This window comes from Macaca nemestrina, chromosome 4, assembly GCF_043159975.1.
Source record: "Macaca nemestrina isolate mMacNem1 chromosome 4, mMacNem.hap1, whole genome shotgun sequence".
Lineage (NCBI taxonomy): Eukaryota > Metazoa > Chordata > Mammalia > Primates > Cercopithecidae > Macaca > Macaca nemestrina.
Window position 1 is genome coordinate 73,693,647 of NC_092128.1, and position 16,884 is coordinate 73,710,530.

The 16,884-nt window shown below is 37.0% G+C and overlaps 1 long non-coding RNA gene across 1 annotated transcript in view; it reads right to left on the bottom strand.

Moving 5' to 3' along the window:
• The window catches only part of LOC105475521 (uncharacterized), a 185,680-nt gene that overhangs the window by 55,901 nt on the left and 112,895 nt on the right, over positions 1 to 16,884 (bottom strand). The window contains exon 4 of the long non-coding RNA XR_983416.2: positions 3,289 to 3,446. This is a non-coding gene — a long non-coding RNA (uncharacterized lncRNA). The remainder of the gene's footprint in view (positions 1 to 3,288; positions 3,447 to 16,884) is intronic.

Below are 16,884 nucleotides of genomic sequence, written 5' to 3' on the forward strand. Positions count from 1 at the left end.
CAACCTCTGACCCCCCGGTTCACGCCATTCTCCTGCCTCAGCCTCCCGAGTAGCTGGGACTACAGGCGCCCGCCACCACACCCGGCTAATTTTTTGTATTTTTAGCAGAGATGGGGTTTCACCGTGTTAGCCAGAATGGTCTCGATCTCCTGATCTCGTGATCCGCCCTCCTCGGCCTCCCAAAGTGCTGGGATTACAGGCGTGAGCCACTGCGCCCGGCATGAAGAGATTTTTTTCTAAGAAATTCAAAATGAAATAAGCTATGACATCATATTAAGAAAACTTAGAAAATGTGATAATATGACCAATGCTGTAGACAAGGATAACAGGAAGCAAGAGCCCTTGTCCAGACCTGTTGGAAGGATAAACTGGCACAGCCATTCTGGAAAGCAGTCCAGGTGTGCTTATCTCTATCAATCAGCCATGGCTGCATTGTAATTCACTACAGAACACCAGGAGCCTACAACAGTAGACACTTATTCTTTATGCCACTGTGTGTCTGCGGAAGCAGTTCGCTGATCTACACCAGGCTCTTTTTAATCTGCTGCTGCCAGTCAGCTCATTAAGGCTGGACAAGGCTTGGGGACTGTATCAAGCTGCAGGTTTGTCTAGTCTGGGCGCCTCAGTATTGGTTGAGTTGATGTCTTCCCCAGATATTTCTCATCCTTCTTGACTAGCAGGCCAGCTGGCGCATGTTCTCATCATGGCAATGGCAGAGGCACAAAAGGGCAAGTGGAAACATGGGAAGGGTCTTCACACCTAGGCTTGGAACTGGCACACTGTTTCTTCTGCCCACACTCTATTGGCAAAGCAAGTTATGTGATGGGAAGCACACCCCACTTCACATAAGCAGAACTGTCAAGTTACATGAAAAAGGGTGTGGACATGGAGGAGTAAATAATTGGAGTGATTATTCCATTTACTATTTCTTATGACTTAACCACCCCCATTTCTTCATATATATTTGAGAGAAACTCCCCCACATGTCTACAAGAAAATAAGTATAAAAATACTGATTACAGCATTGCTTGTGATAGTAAAGGTGGGGCAGCTCAGGAGAGCCTTACAAGAAAAATGAACATTGATACTAAATATGGTATCTAATAGGATACTAAAATATGGTATCTGCCAGCAATAGAAAACAATGTAGCAGTCAGAATTAATTCATTAGATATTCATATAGCATTACGGAAGATCTTAATAATGAAATGTTGATTTGGAAAAGCAATAAAGAGTATGAAAGCCATTGTACAATGTCAAGTATATATCCCCATCCACATCCTAACACTGTATATTTTTCAAAGGTTCACATACCTGTCAAAGGCCCTTCATTAAATAAATAAGAATGGTTTCCAAAGAGCAAGCCAAAAATAGGATTGGGGATAGGAAATTAAAGCAGAAGAATAAAATAATAAAAACAGGAGCTTTGCAACAGTGAGAATTTAATCATATGAATTTTTGCCCCTATGATTTCTAAACATAAATTTTTTTATAATAAACCCTAAGGAAAGAATTGACTAAAATGAACAGATTACATTCAGAACACTTTGTAAGGAAACAAATTTTAAGCACAGTTTTGGAGTCACAGAGACTGGTTTGAGAAAAGATGAACTAGGAAAGAACACGTCATGGCCATGACTTAGAGGTAGGGACAGGAGAAGGATGTGTGAGAATTATATAGGGCTTATTGTGACAGAAATTTAATGAAAGCCTGACAGGGTGTGACAATAGATGAAAGAATAAGGCAGAGTCTATTGTAATCTGTGATTAGGGCTTTTATTAGGATCTTTCTATAGTTTGGGAGGCCTTTAAGTCTTGCTGGACACATTTGAACAGAGTGTAAAATGAATCCTGTGGAAGAGGAGCTCTTGAATATCCATATGTTGATCCACTGTCCTTCAGAAATCACACTGATCAGAGTTTCTGTGACACTTTATTGGTCTGAGAAACCAATATAAGTTTTCTGAGGGTATTAGGAATTATTCTTCCTCTAAAATACAAAACAAACAAACAAAAACCAAAAACTAAAGGAAGAAAAGGAAAGAAAGAAAGAGAAGAAAGAAAGAAAGAGAAAGAACAAACGAATGAAAGAGAGAGAAGAAAGAAAGAAAAAAAGAAAGAGAAAGAAAGAAAGAAAAAGAAAGAAAGAAAGAAAGAAAGAAAGAAAGAAAGAAAGAAAGAAAGAAAGAAAGAAAGAAAGAAAGAAAGAGAAAGAAAAGCGAGCAAGCAATAAAAACAACTTTTATTGGTATTGCAGCTCATACTGACAGAAACTACTGAAGGGGCAGGAATTGGAAATAGACTATACATGGTTTTCTGTTTTATCATCTCACTGTCACCTATCACAGCCTCTGAAATTATTAACTCCTTTCTTTAACATCTTAAACACCTTTTATTTAAATCAAAAACTCTATTAGAAGAGCTGATTTATCCTGGTTAAAAAAAAAAACATATTTTAATCACTATTGAAGAAACTGTAAATTGCCAGGGCAAATTATGAAGGGCAATTTGACAGTGTATATCGTTTTAAAATGTTAATATTTTAATGCAATAATTTAACCCTCAGGAATTTTTCTTATTCGAATTTCTAAAGGAATAATCAAATATGCACAAAAACATTCACCATAATGTGATTGTAATAGCAAACAATGGGAAATAGCTAAATGAGTAATAACAAAGCATTAAAGAAATTATGGCAATTTTGTTTAATGGAAAGTCATTCAGTCACAAAAGCACATGTTTAAAAATATTTAGTAACATGGGAGAAACACTACAAATATGTGAGGAAGCAAGTTATAAAAACATACCAAGATTGGGAAAATATGTTTAAATACAAACAGTTTTTATTGCTGAGTGTGAAACTACATCAAAATAACTTTCATTTCTTTCTCTTCCAATTTATCCTAAGTGACCATGTGCTGCTATTATAAAACAAACTAAATAATATATGTATCATATATAGTACTATAGAACTATAATACTATATTGAATAAATAAGTTAAATGTTGTTGAAACTGTCAATTTAAATAATTCATAATCACTCCTTTTATCTGTTAAAATGTATGTTTCGATTCCTCTAAGCAATCTTCAAGAATGGAAAATTTTGATATACATTCAACCACATTTTGGAAATTATCCAGCAGTGTTTGAGGTATATATCCTACCTGGATACAGGGGATTTGAGTAACAGAAACTGGTCAAATTAATAGAGGATTTCACACCCTGAGAGAATTAAAGGATATTTAAAAGGCAACAAAAGCTATGTTTCTGCAAAACAAAGTCAAGTACCTTGTTCAAAAGGGCGTTTACACTCATTCATACTCCAAGCCTCAGGATGGATTCACATTCTCATTCACTGCTCCCAGTATCTAGGGCACTTCCCAATCACCAGCGGTGCCATGGTGGTGTGTTTAATAATAGATAGTGAAATGAAGATGCAGCTCACTCTGGAAATTATGAGAGAAATTCAGAAAAATAAATAAAGGCGATGAAGGCAATGACCATAACCTATTAAATGCTGGTCACCTTCTGTTTTCTCCTCTTATCTCTCCCCTGAGGTTCTTAACAAAGTACTCCCAACAACAGGTAATATTACATTCAGCCATGTAACCACCTGCAGAATTTCTGATTAGCAGGGATCACAGTATATTTTCATTTGCGGGAACCAATCCTTTAATCCTCAACATAGAAAATGAGCCACACACTATGACAGACCCAGAACACAGAGTGTCAACTTTTCTTGCTTATAAATAAATGGCGGGGAAATCTAGCTTGATTTCAAGAGATCGTGATTTGAGGCTCAACATTGCAGCCGGACCATGAAGGTGCTAAGAATGAACTCTGAATTCTTTCCGCTGCTTTCAAGAGTGTTTCCTGGGTGAAATGTGTAGATTCCTGGGTTGTTCAAAGAGTTTATGAAGGAAAGAGAAAGTATTCCTATTGTTTGCTCCATCAGAACCATGGGCTTGCCTCTCCCAGGACTGGGATTAATCACTGTGCCCCTTTATAAGAAGCGTGCTTCAGGAAATGAGCAGAGCATGAAATGGAGTAGCTGGAAAATGATCTCACATCAAGGTACCAACAGATCAAATAAATATTCTCTGTCCCCAAATGGAACAATATTTTCCCTCACTCTTTCTTGGCCATTACCAGTCAGAAATCATGGGACTGGAGTTGGATTGCTTCGTGATCTGTCAAAAGAAACTAAAAATAAAATCATTCTACATTATGGGAACACTTGAGTTGCATTTTCATACAACTTTTTCAAACTGCAAGACTTCTGCCATGAAAGAAACACTTACTAATTTGCCAAGGCCTCAGAGGCCTGGAATGTATAATGGCCCATTCAATCCAGAAGTCAACATTTAGATTGGTAGTTTAAGTAAGTGCCAACTCAGACTAGAAGGCACAATGTTTTCCATCATAAAGGCCATAAAAAGTCATATACGTTGCTCATAAATATGAGATGGATCAAGACTGACTCTGAGGTCTAAAAGCTATGATCTCTTGCAATTTGTTTTTCACTTTTAGTAAATAAAACTACAATGTATACTAGGTTAATAGAGTATACACCTTCTAAAATGCCATTTTTTTTTCAGCATTATCTTGGCATACTTTTATAGTTCAGTTTGAACATCATCCAGTATAGAGAAACTGAAATGGATCAAGGTTTGACAAATAGGAAGCTAGAGGGGGAATAAAAGAATCGCCCTGAACAAGAAAAATAATCAAAGACACAGAGGGTGAGAAAAGGATCTGTTTTCTATCTCCAGTGGAATCAGATAAAGAGAAAAAGAGTTTAACTGGCAAAAGAAAAGTTTAATTTAGACATCTTGAAGATCTTCCTGTTCTGTCATCTGCCGATAATATCCAACTTTTAATAAGAGCTAAATGCTTTAGATGCAACGCAGGTATGAATTTCACCATCACAAATTCGTGTCAGCAGAAAATGTGATTTTCTTTATTGCCATATTTGTCAGATCTCTGATCCGAGCCCCCAGCATACTTCAGGCAAGCAATTTAATCGTGTCATTTCTGATTATTTTTCATTCGAATGCAGTGATTTGTTGGTCAGTTCATGCCTAGAGGGTCAGAAATCCTATAGTTCGGTCTTCCTTTCGGGGTTTCTCTCTCTCCTGCCATCCAAAAGCCTACAGGAACAAGAGCAGATGAAGTATCTCACACACTCTGCATCTTTCCTTTGGTCCAGACAATACCTCCACTCCTTCGTCCGGGGCCTGGCTTGGTCTTCAGTCTCCTAGAATTTCTCTCTATCCACCTACAGTCCTCCCCTGAGCTCCCCACCCCACAGCCCATCTGCAGTGTCCCCCGATCCAGAAAACAGCTGAAACACTGCTGAACTTTGAACATTCACTAACTTTTCTGAGTTCATGCCTTTTTTATTTCCAGCCATTTCCTACATCTAATATTTATTCAAACTCCATCCATTCCTCAAAGCCCCAAATACTTTCCTCTGATCCGTTTAATCAGAAGGAACTTTTCTGAGTTCACAGTCTGTCTCTCTCCCACAGCCTTTGTCACTTTCTGGGGGTGCAAACATCCAGCAGGCATATGCCTGTGCAGGTAGAATCCTTGTTGACTGCTGGCATCCATATCTTTAGTCCTATGTTTGTCCCAGTTGCCTCTTGGCTTTATCCCACTGGTTGTTTTACATTTTTAACACCACCTCTGCCTTCTGCCCTCGGTTATAAGTTACATTCATGCCTTCTTCTCCTACTGTAAACTTGAAGAAAGGCAAGTGCTTCCATTTGGTAGCTTATACAGTGCCCTGCACATAGTAGACAATCAAAATTAGTTATTAAATGAAGCTTCTGGTAAAACTAGGCAAAGGCCACAGCATTTCCAATGGTATAAGAATGAAACAGGCAGGTTGTATCTTCATCATGGGCATAGAAATACAACTGACTTGCAAGTGTAACTGTTCTGTCTACTCCCTAATGCCCGCTCAAAGTCTCATAATTTTTAATTTGAAAAGAGAACCAGTGGGGTATTGTGGTTTTAATTTGTGGGGAAAAAGGAAAATAAAATTATTCAAATTTTGCTCTTCTGCCACTGACAGATAATAATATCACTGTCATCATGCAGTGCATATTTAAAAGGCAGTTGAGCGATTCTATCCATCTTTTCCCCAATTTAACAATCCATTTTAATTTCTGTTCCCTCTCAGGAGGATTCTAACTCAGCAGCCACTTTGTCACTTTTGTGCTCCTCTGCTACCCTGATATAAAAGCAGAAATAATACATACAGTATAAAAATAATGTAATTCACAAGCACCAAATCTGAAGAAATTCATAGAATCTGTTGCACAGCATGATTGTATAAAGAATTGACCTTTGTTTCAGAACCATTCCGTGAAAACAAAATAAATGAAAAAATGAGCCACTCCCACCTTATGGTAGATACTGAAAAACCAAATTTTTATCCGTGTATAAGACTGAGTTCATGAAAATAGAGAACAGCAAAAAGTTTTTGAGATGTGGAGGTTGGCCGGTGTGCTTTTCTCACCTCCTAGCTAAGAGACTGGTGCTTACACACTAGCTTCTCAGGTCATGGATTCAGTATCCTGTCTTCACAAAGTAACAAATAAATATTTGCAGTACTTGTGAGATCACTGGCGCACTGCTGAAACCATGAATGTTAAACTCACAAATGCCAAATGACTTCTGTTCAGTCAGTCACCAATTTAACACTTAGCTTTGGGGTTATCCATGTTTAAGTGGCTGTTCTGCTACTACCACTTGCATTCAAAGTTCCTGAAAGAGCTGCAACCCCCACCCCCCACCTCCCATGTCATCCTCAGTCTCCTGGATACTTCGGGCTCAGCGGAGTTTAGGGTTTGATAAGGTTCAGAAAGCTCAGTGTCTGGAAGAGACTGGATCCTGGATTCAAATCTGTAGCCATGATTCTCAGAGTATGGGCCACAATCCCTGTGCATTGGAATCTCCTGGGTGCCTAATGAAAATGCAGATTCTTGTTAACAACACCTGATCTACTGAACTAGCATCTCTAGTGGCTCAGCTCAGGAATCAGCATTTTTAATTCAGTACTCATGAATCATTTTAATTTTTTTTAAAATTACCACATTAGAGATACCATGTAAATTTCAGATTACCTGAGATGCTTTACAATCCCAGATAAATAAGCTTTCAGCATAAATAGTTCTACTGACAACTTCAGTCAAAAGACCAAGGCACTATTCCCAAGTAGTGCCTCAACCTGCATAAAAGCTCATGACATTTTAAATCTGCAGAAAAATATTGAAATGAATTAGATACATTAAAATTAAATTTCCAATGATCTCAATACAATTTGCTGATGGTTTTAAAGAATATTTGAGTGACTCATTTGTTTCTCAAAATTCCCAAGCAAAGAAGCCCATTCAACTATTGTTAAACTAGAAGCCCCCAAACCAGAATTACACAGGTGACAATTCAGTCATGATGAGGTCTGAGAAGGGGTTGGCTGTCTCTGACTCTGACAGAACAATATTATTAGAGTAACTTTTATACAATTCACACATCTGTAATGACCATTCCAGACTTATTTTCAGAAGCCACGCATGACAATTGCAATACAAAAATATACTCCTATCCAAAACTAAATAGAAGAAAGAGGCTACTGTTTTACTTAGAACTGAGGGTTCTATTTTAGAGAAGAATTGAATTTTTCATTTTTCAAATGGCACATTATAAACATCACTGAGAGCATTTCCTTATTCAGTTTTGTGCAACTAATAGTTTCTTCAAGTTAGTTAGTTCTTTGCTAGCAATTAATTAGTAGGGTTAACATTGTTTTTATTGATCAGCCTGGGAGTAGTGATTGACAACATTAATATAATTGCTTTACTTCTCAGAAATCCTTGGTGTAAGAACCTAATAGTACTGAGGAAACAGTTGTGAGATAAACAAAAATAGATTGTATGCTTTAGAGTGGACCAATTGTGTTAACATGCTGCCAGGGCTTTGATAACTGAATTAACAGCTAAGGCTCCCTTTCCTTAAGTAGCTAAGAGCTTATTTTTCTGTCCTTCCCCTATACCTAGCCTGACGATGAATCTTCACAGACACCAGAAGAGAAGTGGTTCTGTGATTTTAGGTATAACCCCCACCTCACTGTTTCAATTACACTCATGATCAGTACATAAGGAAATCGTTTATAACCAAATTTGAAAATCCAAAGTTCAGTGGATAAGTTTAATGTCTTTTGTGAGAAATCAGAGACCAAAAGGAAAGGGAGGACAGCCTACTCTGCTTTCTACCTCTCTAAAGTTCCAAGGAAATTGCGTCTGTTCTCCTCTTTTTGTCAGATGTGGAACTAATACTGGTGATGTCCAGAACAATTCTGGGTCTGCCTACAGTATTATTCCCAAAGATATCCCAAAGAGCTCCTAGGAAATAAAGATAAAGCCTAAGGATCAGATACATCTTGAGACTGATTAGAGAGTTCCAAAAGTTTCTCTCCTTCAGTACTTTATTGTAGTGGACCTATGCCTGCAAAATGATTTGTCCTTTGTCCCCAACCTACTCCTTCTAAATGACTAAGTTAACTCTAATAATTACCAAAGCTGGCGAAATTTTTAAAAATAGCTTTTCTTCTAGCTCAAATAACGGGGGAAAAAGTACAAGTTTTGTTTGAATATTTGCTCAAGATGATTTGTAACTATTTTAATGTTCAAATAAATATTTCAAGCTACTTCTGGCAAACATATAATTGCAGATCCCTTTCCAGTAAGGATAAGCATCACCACTTACTGAGTTCCAGATAGTTTTCAAGGTAGATTGAATATATTATCATCAATTCTTACAACAACTTGGGAAATTGCAGCCCAGTTTAATGGATAAGGAAACTAACTGATAGGATAAATTATTACTACAAGATCAGGCTGGTAATAAGAGGCAAAACTCAAATCTCTCTTGTTCCAAATACTGTGTCTTTTGTGCTATAGCTGACTTCCTCTTTGCAGAACTCCCCAGATTCCATTTAATCTTCCTGCTCAAAGATGTCATTGTTCCCTTTACTATGATAACTGTTATGGATTTGGGGTTGCTGCTGGTGGTAGTGCTATCAAACAGAAAATAGTAAGGTGATGAAGATCACAGATACCATGTCAGCCTCTCTGGGTCTGAATCTTAGTTCCACCCTTTGCTATCTGAGTGTCCTTATGTATGTAACTCAACTTAGTGCCTTTATTTCCTCCTCTTTAAAATGGAGAATAATAATAGCACCACCTCACATGGCTGTTGCAAGAATTAAATGAATGAATTCAGTGCTTCTCAAACATCAATATTCATCCGAATGGCCTGGGAATCTGGTAAACCTGTGGATCCTGACTCCAAGAGCTAAAGTGGAGCCTGAGATTCTGCATGCAGGATACTTAGGACAGTGGCTGACATGGAATGAGTTTTCAATAAATGTCATCTGTGATCATTTAATGATCAGATAAAAGAAGATCTGTTGGAGAAAATATTAATTTCACACGTTCAAATAAATTTTTGAGATAATGATGATTTAAGAGATCCTGTACTGTGCAAGCCAGTCCACCATGCCAGACCTTCTATAGGGTTTCACCTTTGCATGACTGAGGAGTCAAGTACAGGTCACCTTTTTTTTTTTTTTTTTTTTTACTGGAAATGGTATAATTTTCAAAATGCAGTTAGGAGGAATGTGACTCACAGTGATATAGCCCCCTAAAGAGCAATTTATTTATTGAACAAACATCTATGTAGTATATGTCAGGTATCAAACCAGGCACTGGGAATACTTGGCCATACCATCATTTTAAGCTTTTCCTCCATAGAAAATATAGCATATATCCCCTAAAACTAATTGGAAACTAACTGGTTGCAAAGTGGGTGTTATAGGGAATATCTGTCCTTCCCTAAATCTGTGTTCCTTTTCACTTATCTATCATTTTCTATTTATTTTCCCACTTTCAATCTGATTAAGTACAGCCCTCCTCTGGACAATTCCTGAGCATATCCACTGTCTCATCCACTGCACACGTTTTTACAGTATTGAGTTCATATATAATATATAGCTTTTAGCACTGTGTGGTGGAAAAAATAATTAACAATTAACTTTAATTTATTTACATGTTCTACATTGTTTTCAAAAATCTCCTATACTGCCACAAAAGAAAATTTTTCTTGTTCATGTACCTTACATATTTGTGAGCAATAAAGGAGGACTTAAAGACCTAAATTCAACCTTTAAAAAAAGGACTAATTTATAACCATGTTTAATTCTATGATATAAAGGCATTAGAATCTTAGCTGAAAGCAAAATCCCAGGACACCTGGTTTGACAGATGCCTTTTCAATGAAACATATCTATATTAACCTAGTTTGCACACTTTTACAGGTCTATCTTATATCAGCTTAATCCTTATGGACATCACTCTCATATTATCCCTCAGGAGGTAGTAATAATGGTTTCACATGTTAGAAAACCCCACTTGCTAACAGCATTCCTACGATTTTCCCTTTTGCTGTAAAGCTACAGATTTTTGGCATATGTTCTGCTAAATGCTCAAAAGAATAAAACAGAAAGCGGTTGTTCCTAATTAAACCTATTTGAGTCACAGATCCCTTTGAGCATCTGATGAGTTTATGGATCCTTTCTCCAGAAAAAATAACCACATGAACATACTTGGAGAGTCCAGGTATAATTTCAGTAGTTTTATAGACTTCCCAAAGTACATCCATGCAATGACCTTAGGTTGAGAGTGCCTATTGTAAGAGCTCTCCAGCCTGTCTACAACCATCAGTGTATATTACAGCAGAACCCTTTCCTCTGAGCCATTTACACTGAGAAGGTGGGAAGCAGTTAGGCACCCAAGTACTTTTGAATGAAGATGAAGTCTCATGTTACCTATCAAACACAAGCCCCAAAACTGTAATTGACACAAGAACCTAAGTCATATGATCTGACATCATGGTGCTGTGACCTGTGGAACAGTTCTCAAGAAAAAAAAAAAAAAAAAAACTTAAGAGTGAATAATCGATGCTTATCAGGCTTCTTCAAGGAAAGGCTCTGGACATGTGAGGATGTATTTATGCATGCACCTAGGCTTATGGAGGTGACCGACACCTTGATGCCACTAGCACGTTCCTCTTTAGAGATGGAGATGTAGGTACAGCTGTGATGGTAGATGATAGAAAAACACCTGTTTGTTATTACAGAAAGGATTCTGACTCAGAGCCAGGAAAGTCAGTTGTTTAATCCCAATTGCCACTAAATACGTGATCTTAAGCAAGTCATTTTATTTCCCTTGGCTCAAGTTTATTAATCTGTTACAATTGTGTAATGGCATGTGACTTTCATACCTCAGAGTCTTCTCTGAGTATAAAATCAAATAACTTGGGGAAGGTATTTTGGAAAAAAACTTATATATAAATTCTCACAAAAGCACCATACATTATGAACATTTTCAAAAATACCATCAAAGATGTTGGAAGACCCTTTTCAAGTCTTACTTTTCTTACTTAAAAGTCTTACTTAAAGTCAAGTCTTACTTGACTCGTTTTGCTATTACTACTCTTATCATTACTACCCCAATAGTATAGAGGCAGGAAATTTTCTTTATTTGCTTTGATGTTCCAATTTTTTAAAAAAACAACAGCAACTGAAGGGAACTCCTCTTATGTATATGTGGAGCTGTAAAGTCATTGCAAGGAAGTCCCTGTGTTTTTAATCTCAATAATTCACTTTCTTACTAAAGCTCTGAAAGCCTTTCCAAATAGGTTAAACTAATTTAGAGAGAGTCTGAAGAAAATGTTGAATGTATAATTCATTCTGATTAATAAATAATCTTTAACCATAGTTAAGAAAATTTCCTCTTGGATGATAACCTTTGATTACTAAGAGTTTCAAACTTCAAATGCAAGTTTATCACTTTTTTTAGAAAAAGAAATATGGCAGAAACTCTTGCTTTTACTTCAAAGTAATACTACACTAATGGAAAAATAAATTCTACATTGTTCCATTCTCATGTGTTTTTATTAGACCTTAATGGATGTAGAAAATTCTGATTGTGTTACCTTAATCTAATAAAAGACTCTTAGAAGGTAATGAGCATCACAGACCCTGTTTCTCCAGTTGGGTCTTCTCTGATAATTCATCTAGTTGGAATTCTCTGTAATTATATAGCATTTAGATTCTCTTCTCAATGTACTCATTGCTTTTATGTCAATTGCCAGAATTCTTCAGGGCAGAATAAGCTGGGCCTTTATTTCCCTCTACTGCTTCATTGGTAATTGTTTGAAGAGTACTATGAAGATTCTTTTTTAATTCCTCTCACTTTGAGGTAAGCCTTTATAAAGGCAGTCATAATGTGGAAAGCGGAGACTTGTGCTGAGAATGACATTGTTTCATAAAAATGTCAGTGATTATTAATTCATAGAAGATTTGTGAGGCAAGTGGAAAGACCTGATATGCCTCATTTCCTTGACCATATTCATTTTTACCCTGGAATATACATTTTGCTAATTACTATTTAAAATTGCATTTGCCTTTTACCCAGTCACAATCATGTTCATTTTAATTAGTTTAAGTTTGTGGGATGTAAAAATGTTTTCCTATTCATCAAGATGTCACTAAAATAATACCATGCAGAGCCTTGGGCATTCCTGAGAAGGAAGAGTTCTGCATAACAGATTACAGGACACTATCCCAACGACATGTATCTAAGGAGTACAAAAATATACAGCCCAAGAAAAATAACTTATTTCCAAGCCACTTATCACTAAGAATTCAGCAATTCCAAGGAGTAATTACATTAACCTACACTGCTCTCTAAATTTGCTCAAGTAAACCTCCAGGAACACAGAGCGCTGTTTTAATACAGTACTGCATTAACCCCAAAGACTGTTCAACTGAAGTTATGTTTCTTTCCAGTACCAGATTTTTACAACTTGCTTTCAAATGCTTGGAATGTTCTCTGAGACTCCCATGTGCATCCAAAGGTCAAGGAATTGACATTTCAATATCAGCAACATGACTTCGGAAGCTAGCAGAAAGATAAACACAGTGAGTCACTTGTCCAATCTTGACAAGTAATATGGCTCATGCAATCTGAGGCATCCCAAGTGAAAACAACAGATGTTAGTATCTGCTTTGGGTAAGAGACCCTGGCAGGTCATAGCCAGTATAAAGAATGAGCATTTTAAACTCCCTAAAATAGAGCTATCAGGCTAAGAGGATCTAAATCCAGAAATTATAGCCACCCTCAGAATTCATATCGCAAATTCTGAAAACGAACAAAATTAAATGCCAGTCTTTGGAGACATTTTCTGAACGACAGATATTTTTGTGCCAATAAGTGCTGCAATTGAGTTTTAAGTAGATTTGGAGCAAGAACGGAGCTGAAGAATTTTTAATGAAGGCTTTAACAGGGTTTACATTTATAATAATGAAATTTTTTCCCAATCCTTCCTGAAATGTTCATTTAATACACATACATCCACTCAAATACATCTTTCTCAAACAAGACTTCTGAAATAAATTCTAATAAATTTTAAGCTTTCATAGAGTTGACTCATTTATCTGGTTTGATGGCTTACCCAGAGGAGGTGCTCAATTCCTATTTGTTGAATAAATTATGTTTTCAATGTCATTTTCTTTCAAAAAAAGAAAAAAAGAAAAAAAAAAAAAAAAACAAAAGAGCCCCTGACCCCATGCCTATCCTATTCATGTCAAAACTCTCCTTCAGTCCTGTTTTCCACCACTCTCCCACACTGTTCTGGGACTTATTTCCCTATGGCATTCTTGCTACCAGGATTGCTCTCCCTCTGTCTTCTCTGTCCTATTCACCATCAAGTTCCAATTCAAGTCCCACCTTTTCAATAAATTCTTTTCCTACTGCTTAGCCCACAAAGCTGTTTGTATGGTTGTTTCACCCTCAGGGTCCAGCAGTTCTCCTGTACCTCTTCTCTAGTTGTCAAACCTGTGTTCAATTTGTGATGCAAACAGAATGCGGCTCCTTCAGAGAGAGTAAGGATCATGTCTCTGCTCCTATTCCCTGCAAGTTCCAGTCTAAAGAATGAATATAGGGGCTGGGCCAGGCGTGGTGGCTCATGCCTGTAATCCCAGCACTTTGGAAGGCCGAGATGGGTGGATCATCTGAGGTCAAGAGTTCGAGACCAGCCTGGCCAACATGGCGAAATCTTGTCTCTAGTAAAAAATATAAAAATTAGCCAGGTGTGGTGGTGTGTGCCAGTAGTCCCCAGCTACTTGGGAAGCTGAGACAGAAGGATCACTTGAACCTGGGAGGTGGAGGTTGCAGTGAGCTGAGATCGCGCCACTGCATTCCAACCTGGGTGACAGAGCAAGACCCTGCCTCAAAATAAATAAATAAATAAAAATTTTAAAATAATGAATATAGGATATGATGGGCTCCTAAAGCCTCAGCTAAGAGATTCTCATGGAGTCAGAACAGCCCAGTTAACCTAAGGATTTAGTTCACTGCTATTAATAAATATGGCTCAGTTTTTTTTTTAATTTATTTATTATTATTATACTTTAAGTTGTAGGGTACATGTGCATAACGTGCAGGTTTGTTACATATGTATACTTGTGCCTTGTTGGTGTGCTGCACCCATCAACTCGTCATTTATGGCTCAGTTTTAAGCTCAGATCATGAGAGCTATGCCAGACCCTTTCAAAATGGACTAGGTGTGTGATTTCCTTGTAGAATTCTTGCAAAATTTGAATAATACAGTTGGCTCTCCCTGTCCATGGGTTCTATATTTTTGGATTTAACCAACGGCAGATCAAACATATTCAGAAAACAAAATGGATGGTCGCATCTGTACTGAGCGTGTATAGACTTTTTAAACTTGTCATTATTCCCTAAACAATACAGTAAAACAACTGTTTAGTATTTACATTGTGTAAAGTTTTATAAGGAAGCTACAGATTATTTAAAGTATACAGGAGAATGTGCGTAGTTACATGCAAATGTTACACTATTTCATATAAACACTTGAGTATTTATGGATTTCGTATGGAAGAAGTGGTCCTGGAATCAATTCCCTACAGATACCAAGGGATGACTGTTTATGACCCCAGACCCACAAAACTCAGTTTTTTGAGTAATACAAGTTCTGCATTGATATCAGTCTCTCCTTTTCGTCTTAAATCAGATATGCCAATCTTTGTATTGAGAGAGTGAGTTCAGACTGATGTATAAATATATAATTTATAATTACTGGGAACTTTGTGCAATTCTTTTTAGAGAATGGGGTTTTGCATTGTTGAGATCCCCACATTCTATTTCAAATTGTACTCTGGAGTACCTGTGACCACAATATCGTAGCATGAAGAAGCAAGAATTACCTTATTCCTAGTTCTATTTTCCCACAGACTCACTAAACCAAAATTTACAGAGTTTAAAAGTGAGCCAGTTTTCCTAAAACTCAGAAGTTTCTGATAGCAACATCTGTGAAAGAGAGTCAAGTAAGGAAAATAGATCACCATCCTTACAGCAGGGTAAGGATAATTGATAAACACTGGATCAAAAGTGAGCTGAGATCACACCACTGCACTCCAGCCTGGGTGACAGAGTGAGACTCTGTCTCAAAAAAAAAAAAAAAAAAAATAGAAAGAAACACAAAGGAGAACCAGAAAGAAAGAGTGAGAGAAAAAAGGAAAAGGGAATTAAAGTCAAGAATCACGTATGATCTGAAATAGAAACTAGCTCTAAGGTGACACTTATATAGAAGTCTACATGAAAGCTTTGCATCTCTTCAGCTAATATAGAATGGGATCCAGTCTTCACTACAAACCTGTTACAAAGCTCAAGCTTGCCCAAAATGTTTCAAATACTTATTCATTCAATACATTTTTCTGAGCTACTACTATGTGCCTGGCACTCTTTAAAATATCCATATATCAGTGAACAAGACAAAGTCTTTATTCTCAGGACATTTGTGTTTTCATAAATGGCCGGGATCTAATTTATCAGACAAAATAGTGGTATGCATTAATTGAACAACTACTAAGTTCCAGGCACTTTGTATGTCATATCTGATTTAATCTTCAAAATAACTCTAAGAGGTAGAAATAGTACTGTCCCTTTTTATAGTTGAAGAAACTGAAGTTAAGAAAGAGCTAAATAACTTCCATAGGGTCATATATCAAATAAGAATTTGAGCTTGGATTTGCACCCACATGTCCCTGACTGTTAAGCAGGACAGTCCAAACAGGCTTTAAATACCAGAGCACTAACAAAGTGGTCAAAAATATATTCCACTTCATAGATGTTCTGTGTTGTAGTAAACACTTGAAATTGGGAAAGGTTTGATTCTTGATATATTAAATTAATTTTACATTATGAGATTTATTTTGTGTAGAGCTATTAGGATAGCAAATTGCAGGATAATTTTTTTCATATTAAACCCTTTACCAGTTAAACTTAACGTACCTTATGCAGCCTCCTGCAGTATCCTCAATTGTCTGTAAGAATGACATTTTGCTTGCCTACAAAATATAATTTTAAAACATTTCCAAAAATCCTCAAATGAAAAGCATTTTACTGACTGACAAAGACAGCTCAGTATTTTCTTTCCTTTGAGTTCTCTGGCTTCTCTTTCTATTTGGTTCTCACCTTCCACCTTTCCAAAGCATCTGAACCTTGGTCCAGGGAACCCACTAGCTCTGGCAAGTGAGACTCTCGGCAGTGCTAGGGTTCACCACCAAGCCAGCAACTGTGGACGTCATCATTTCAGAAGCTTCCAGAAATGAGTGTGGTTCTGCAGAATGCTAGGATTCTTTTACATGGACAAGGGCTTTGCTGCCTCAGAAGTATTAATGAGAATTTCACAAGGGGGTGAGGGAGGCCAAACCGCAGCTCTTTTTAACTCTCA